General features: G+C 45.0%; 1 pseudogene; it reads right to left on the minus strand.

Moving 5' to 3' along the window:
* Nucleotides 1-2,927: 2,927 nt before the first annotated feature.
* Nucleotides 2,928-3,022, minus strand: LOC127234333 (uncharacterized; annotated as a pseudogene).
* Nucleotides 3,023-7,552: the final 4,530 nt, after the last annotated feature.

The raw sequence follows: 7,552 nt of genomic DNA on the forward strand, positions 1-7,552 counted from the left end.
GGAGAGGGAAAATCAGTTCTTGTCAGTGAAGGGACACTAGGTATATAAGCCACTTCAGGGCAGGCCCCAAGCTCAGGAGAGGCTGAACAGCACAAAAGAGATCCTATGGGGTGTGTGTGTGTGTGTGTGTGTGTGTGTGTGTGTGTGTGGTGTGTGGTGTGTGTGTGTGGTGTGTGTGTGTGTGTGTGTGTGTGGTGTGTGTGTGTGTGTGTGTGTGTGTGTGTGTGTGTATGTATGTATGTGATCTTTTTGTTTTTGTTTTTAGAACAAAAGAACATGGAATTGGATAGGTGGGAGAATCTGGGAGGAGTTAGGGGAGGGGAAAGAATATAACCAAAATATAGTGTATAAAATGCTTTTAAAAATTAAGCCGTGGCACATACCTTTAATCCCAGCACTCAGGAGGCAAAGGCAAGCCGGTCTCTGTAAGTTCCAGACTAGCCTGGTCTATATAAGTGAGAAAACCTAAAAAATGTGTCAGTCAGTCGTTGTGCAACACCTTTCATCCAAGCACTCGGGAGGCAGGGTCAGACAGACCTCTGAATTCAAGGCCAACCTGGTCTACAGCGGTATTTCTAGAACAGCTAAGGCTATACAAGAAACCCTGTCTTGAACAAACAAACAAAACTTAAAGAGGGAGAGATAATGGAGCAATCTTATAGAATCTGAATTTCTCTCAGACCCTGGCTTACAGTCCTTACCTCTTAGAGATCATGAGCCACCCTTGAAGAGTGGAATGAAGTTTTTAAACCTGTTTCCCTCTCTAGCTGGAACTGCTCGTTCATGTCCTTGGTCTCTTCCTTCTGTCAGCAGAGAAGCTGTCCTGAGCTGCAGCCATTCCTCAGCCATGGTAGAACGCCAGTCCTTGCAAGAAGACACCTGGATGCACCAAAGGGTTTCTTAGGGCCAACATACTTGATGAGGAGACCCTGGCTAATGTATTGATGAGGAGACACCAGCTGGCCTCTGTGTGGGTGAGGTCCTGGGGACTCCTGCCTCAGTGACATCTGAGGCACTCATTTAACCAAGCGTCTTCCCTGACCTACTAAGATGTGCCCCCATGTTTGGCAAGGGAAGGTTCTGGTCTGGGCCCCTGTGCTCACGTGATCCTGGAGCCCATTCATAGTAGAAGCACAGTTTCAGGGGTTGGAGTAAGTCCCTGGGGTCAGTCCCCACATGTGGCCTGCTTTGTTCTAGTGTGTCTTGGCTGTTTGATGTCAATCTTCCTAAGCTATTGCTTCCCATTGCTTGAAAGTGAGAATAATAATCATAAAACCTGTGGAAGGGGTTATTGAGACCAAAGGAGATTATCCATGAGTGTGCTTGGCACAGTCTGTTACACAGGAAATGTTCAATAAAGTTTAAAGGCCAAAATGTGTGCCCAACTATTTTTCAGTCACAAAGGGCAACGAGTGGAGGGGGGGGGGCACAGACAGCAGGCCTGAAGAATCAAGGGCTAGAATTTAGAGGAATGGGATGTTCAGTAGGTCAGACACCTCACCCAGGGGTGAAAATGAGCAGGCTAGAGAAGTAGCCTGTCTCCAGACAGGTAACAGCCCAGGAAGAGCCACAGAGGGCCTAAGTGCAAAGTACAGAAGGTGCAAAGCCTCCACATAGTGTTCAGAGCCAAGGCACCGCCAAGCCTGAGTAGGAGCCATGACTCTTGACAATGCTAAGCAGCCTGAGCAAAGGGAGAGTGTCTTGTGTTCCTTCCAATGAAGAGGCTAGAGCTCAGTAAGGACTTCAGGCGTAACAGAACCAGTTTAAACAGGACCATCAGGAACTGCTCTCTCACTCCCAGAGGCTCTTGCTTCTAGTGAAGTTTTATTTTTTATTCCTGGGCTAGATTGCTCTGCATAGTGCAAAAAAACAAAACAAAACACAAAAAACAAAAACAAAAACAAAAAAATCTCCCATAACAACTCCAGCCCCATCTTTTGAGAACACTAGCAAAAGTCCTAGGGCTGCCATTCATGGACACACATGCCTGCCTCTGAACCAATCAACGTGGCCAGGGGGATGGAATAATCTGATTGGCCCAGTTCCATCTATGCTGCTTGAACTGAAAAAGAATTCAGAGCAGTGGCAGTGCACGCCCTTAATCCCAGTGCTCTGGAGGCAGAGGCAGGTGGATTTCTGAGTTTGCGGCCATCCTGGACTACAGAGTGAATTCCAAGACAGTCAGAGTTTCTCTGTAGCCAAAAACCAAAATAATAATAATAACAATAATAAATAATTCAGGGTGCCCAACTATTTTAGTCACAAAGGGTAACAAGCATGTGTGTGTGTGTGTGATGGCAGGCCTGAAGAATTTCAGGGGGAAAAGGAGGATGAGAGCAAACAAAAGTAATGTCCTCAATCAACCATGTGTGACACAGCCAGGCAGTCAGGCAGTCCCTGGGCATGTAGTTCTGCTGTAGCCACCAAGGCTCAGTCCTTGGACAAGGGATTCTGGATTCCTGGTGGAAAGTCTTCCCCGTTCCCAGAGACTAAGGCCCCAACTGACAAGCAGCAGGCAGCAGCTAGAGCCAGCACCCAGCTAGACTCCTCTGCTGTCCTTCAGGAAGCTGTGAAGGACAGAAACAAAGCATGAACCTTACAGGAGATGAACAGTGGGAAAGGCTGAAAAGCTGGGACCCCTAAACCAAGGTTCTGCAGACCAGCAGCTTTGGCCATGGACTGAGGTGGAGCTGTGGGTAACATCCCTGCTCTGCCATTCTGGACTTGACTCTTCCCTAAGTGTGCATTCCTCTGTGTGGACATCTCCCTCTTAACGTGCGTTCTTTGTTCCTTCCCACTCATTCAATGACTAAGATGGGCCACAGTGGGCCATGCTCTATGCTAGGGGCTACCCTGTGCCCCAGCAGAGCCTACAACCTGGCCTCTAAAAGTGCAATGGTCACTGTTCAGATGCTGCCTCCTCCTTTTAAAATATGGAATGCTTCACAAATTTGTATCAATCTTGTTCAGGAACCTTGCTAATCATATCATTCCAATTTTATTATATGTGTTACCAAAATAAGAATCATTCTTGTTGGTTGGTTTGTTTGTTTTGATCTTTTTCTCTGTGTAACAGCCCTGGCTGTCCTGGAACTCACTTTGTAGGCCAGGCTGGCCTTGAACTCACAGAAATCTGCCTGCCTCTGCCTCCTGAGTGCTATAATCAAAGGTGCCACCACCACTGCCCAGCCTTACACCTTTATTTTTAATTACATGCACTATACATAAATGGTTCTCCTTATAAAACGTCAACAGTAGATGGGACCCTCAAATGGCTCAGCCAGCAAAGGAACCTACCACTAAGCCAGATGATCCCACTTCAGCCCCAAGAACTTGTATGGTAAAAGGGGAGAACTGGCCCCTGCAATGTGTCCATATACATGCACAAACTGATGTGAAACTTTAAAGAATATGTCAGCAACACATACACACACACACATAGCTAAAACTGTTTGATTTCCTCCTTTTCAGCTATCTCTTCTCTCAAGGAAGCCTCAGTTGTCCATGTGGTGTACAGCTATTAAAACAATCATAAGTAAACTGTTCATATATATGGCCCTGGGCATGATGGCACATGCCTTTAATCCCAGCACTTGGATGATGGGGGGCAGGGAATCTCTGTAAGTTTGAGGTTATCCTGTGAGTTCCAAGCCAGCCAGAGATACATAATAAGACCCTGTCTAAAAACAAAAACATACATATCAATATGCATATATGCATGTCCTAGTATGGAAACGTACAGAGATACATCCCTGCGTTGACATTTTTGTTGTTGCTGGGTAAATGCACCTTGAACTGCTGGTTACCTTGCTTCCAGCTCCAAAAAGCTGGGATTACTCTCTTACCATCACATCCTTCTTGTGTTGACGTCTTTTAACTGGTCCAAAGGGTTCAGGGTGAGCTAGCTGTCTTTACTCTCTGCCTCCAGGAACTAACCCCCTGCCAGCTCAGTACTGGACAAAAAGGCTTTAGTGTTTCTTTTCATGGTTACTAGTCCAGGGCAGCAAACCTTGTCTATAGTGGGCTTAGTTGAGAATATTTTAGGTTTTGCAGGTTCATGGTCTCTGGCAACTAATCAAATCTATCACTAAGAGAAGAGCTATTGACAACACATAATAAATAAGTATGATGATATGTTGATAAAACTTTATTTGTAGACACCAATTTTAATTTTGAGTACTGTCACTCTTCAGTACTAGGGATTGATAGGGCTATGTGCCCATTGGGCAAGTGCTCTACTACCAAGCTGTATCTCCCAGCTGAACGCTTTTGTTGTTAATCAACTATTGAAAACTCTAAATGTCATTCTTATAGATGGCTATACCATGACAGGCAACAGGCACTTGATGAGGGAGCTGTAGTTTGTTATTGTCTATCTACACATTAAACACAAACAAGCTAATAAGATGCAAACACTCCCGCTGCTCAGTTTTTCCACGTGTGACACAAGGAAACAAACCATTGTGTGCCTTGCTTTTCCTACTGTGTGATACATTGTGAAGACCATGCAATACCCATTCATACAGACATTCTCATTTTAGTCTCTGGCAGTGTATGTCACCACACTTTCCTTAGCTCCTCTCTGATTAAAGAACACTAAGGCTATTGTCTTTTGCCATTGTAGAATGTGGCATAGTAAAATTCTGCATCTATCTGGGTCTTTTCTGAGACATAGACAGCATACCATATCACTTACCTAGTTTAGGTATAAAACTTGGAGTGAGTGTATTCACAGATTTAGACCTTACCTGCCAAACTCCGTACCCTTCATCTATGCCCCATCATATCCTTCCAGCTGTGGTCCACCATGCTCTGCTTTCTGTGTCTGTAGATTTGCTTGATTGGGGCACCCACAGAGATGGAATCATGAAGAGTATTTTTTGAGTGTTTTCTTTCATGTAGGAGGGTTGTCAAGATTTGTCTGTGTGCCGATGTGTCAGCTTTTCATTTTTTAAAGCTGAATGAACAAGATTCCATCTTGTGGCTATGCAGTTATTTTATTTATCCACTGATCCATTTCAGGGACACTTAGGTTGTTTCATATTTGGGTTATTATAATAATGTTTCTATGAATATCCATGTATGAGTTTGTTTTCTTATTTGTGCTTGCCATATATCTTGGAGTGACAATAATAGGCTGTAGGGTGATTTTTTTATTTTGTTTGGTTTGAAATAAGTCTCATGTAGCCTACACTGGCTTCCAGCTCACTATGTAGCCAAACATGTCCTTGAACTCCTGACTCCTGCCTCTACCCCTTCAGCATTGGGATTTTACTAATTACACGCCACATATATGGTAATTCTGCACTTAGATGTTTGAAGGACTTCGGGCTGCTTTTCTAAGCGGCTGTGCTACTCCATATTCTCATTTAAAATATGTAAGCTTCCGGTTTCTATATCCTCCCAACTCTGTTCTCGTCTGTCTTTTCTTTCTATATAACCATCATAGTGGATATGAAGTTTCTCACTGTGGGGGGTGTGATAGCCAAATATATCCTGAGATTTGGTTTTTTCTCTTATAGCCCTTGGGAAGTTTTCCATGCCATTACACACATCTCCTGGTAGTTGGCTGCTGGCTGTCCTCAGCCAGTACAAACATCACCAGCACACCAATGAGTGGTCTTGTTTTGCCTCTTATATGCAGGGAAAACAGTTTGATTCCTTTTACAGTTTTTTATTACATTTATTCACTTGTGTATTTTTTTATTGTATGAAGATGGGGTTAGGTCAGAGGACAATGGGCAGAAGTCAGTTCTCTTTCCACCATGTGGGTCCCAGAGATCAAACTCAAGTCTTCAGACTTGGTGGCAAGTACCTTTTCCTACTAAGCCCTCTCGCTGGCCCAGGGGAAGCATTTCATGAAGATAGTCTTTGGAGTTGCTAGATAATGAGGTACATTTGTTGGGGCTGGAGAGATGGCTTGGTGGTTAAGAGCACTGGCTGCTCTTCCAAATGACCTGGGTTTGATTCCCAGCACCCTTGTGGCAGCTCATAACCATCTGTAACTCCAGTGCCAGGCATCTGACACCCTCTGGCCTCTGTGGGCACCAGACACACATACAATGCATAGATGTACCTACCTACTCAGTTAAAATCCTTTTCAATATTATCATCCTCCTCATTTGTAGTTCTCCTAAAAATTACCTAACTCATATTGGTATGTCTGTTTATTACACACTACACAGGGTTGTATCTGATTAAATGAAATGAATACAAAAATAACTTTGGAACCATGTCTACTTTCCCCCATGGTTTTCCCTGTCTTTGGCGAACCAACCCTAAGGGCATGCAGGTTAATTTGTTGCAAGAAGGGAATTCCAGATTCAAAATCCACAGTCACTGGCTTACCGCTACCTCCCAGCTTCACGCTTCAGTTGGCTTGGTGTGAGTGGCACCTCCCAAGTCACTCTTCCCAGGCTGTTCTTGGCGGAGGGCCTGCCTACATTCTTGTTCATCAGCATGTGGTGGGTCAGGAGTTGTGGAGGACAAGATTTGCTGTCAGTGGGGCTTCTAGTGGGACCATTTGAGAGTAATTTAGATTATTTAAGTGTGTGTATGTGTGTACGAGAGAGAGCATGCATGTATGTGTGTTTGGGGGGGGGAGTAATGGTTCAAGGAAGCCAGAGAAAGGCATTGAATCTCCTGGTGCTTGAATTACAGGCAGTTGTGAGCTATCCAACATGGGTGCTAGGGACCAAACTGGGATCTTCCAGAATAGCAATGAGAGTTCTTAACAACTGGAAACATTTTCTAAATGGACCCACTTCCTCCTTACCCTGAAAGAACTGATTGGAATTTTTGTGTGGTAGTGCACAAGTTCAAGGCCAGTCTAGGCTATATAGCAAGATCCTGTCTAAACATGCAGCTTGTTTGGGAAGAGGGTCCTGGCATCATGGACACTCCCCAGTGAGGGGTTGCGGTCTGGGTAACAGACCTGAGTTTCTTCAGAATTTTCCAGCTTCAGTGTGAATTTGAACTCTCATCATGCTGGGCCTATGTGTTTGCATTCCTCAGTAACTCTGTTCAATGATGGCACCTATGCAAGGAAACACTTGGGGGGCTCCTGCTGAGCCCTACTGAACTTCTGTAGATCTTTTGCCCATCATGATCTCCACCTCTGGTAACAGTCCTGGTGTGCCCCCCAAAAAAAACACTCTTAGCCATCACTTTTGAAACTTTCCTGTGTCCCAACTCCAGGGGTGAAAGAGGGCTTGTCACCAGAATCCATCCAGTAGATTCTCTGAGTGCATGAGGTCTGCTGTCTGGCCTGGGGAGAACATATCCAAGGATGAAGCAAGAAGAGATCTGAGTCCTCCTGGCTCCCTTTATTCCTGGCACCCAGCCACTTGAATCCAAAACTTCTCTGTGCCATGAGCCCATAACTGCTCCCTGCACCCCTGCACCCTTTTGTCCAAGCTCATTTTGAGTGGGTATGTGCCAAGTGCAGTCAACAGGAAACTGACCATGTGGGAACTCATTGTGCCTCCTGGGCCCTGGATTGTGACTCCAGCTCACTCCCTGGATGCTTCTTTCATCAGGCCCAAGGTTGAGC

Source organism: Phodopus roborovskii, unplaced genomic scaffold (assembly GCF_943737965.1).
Source record: "Phodopus roborovskii unplaced genomic scaffold, PHOROB, whole genome shotgun sequence".
In the NCBI taxonomy this organism is placed as follows: domain Eukaryota; kingdom Metazoa; phylum Chordata; class Mammalia; order Rodentia; family Cricetidae; genus Phodopus; species Phodopus roborovskii.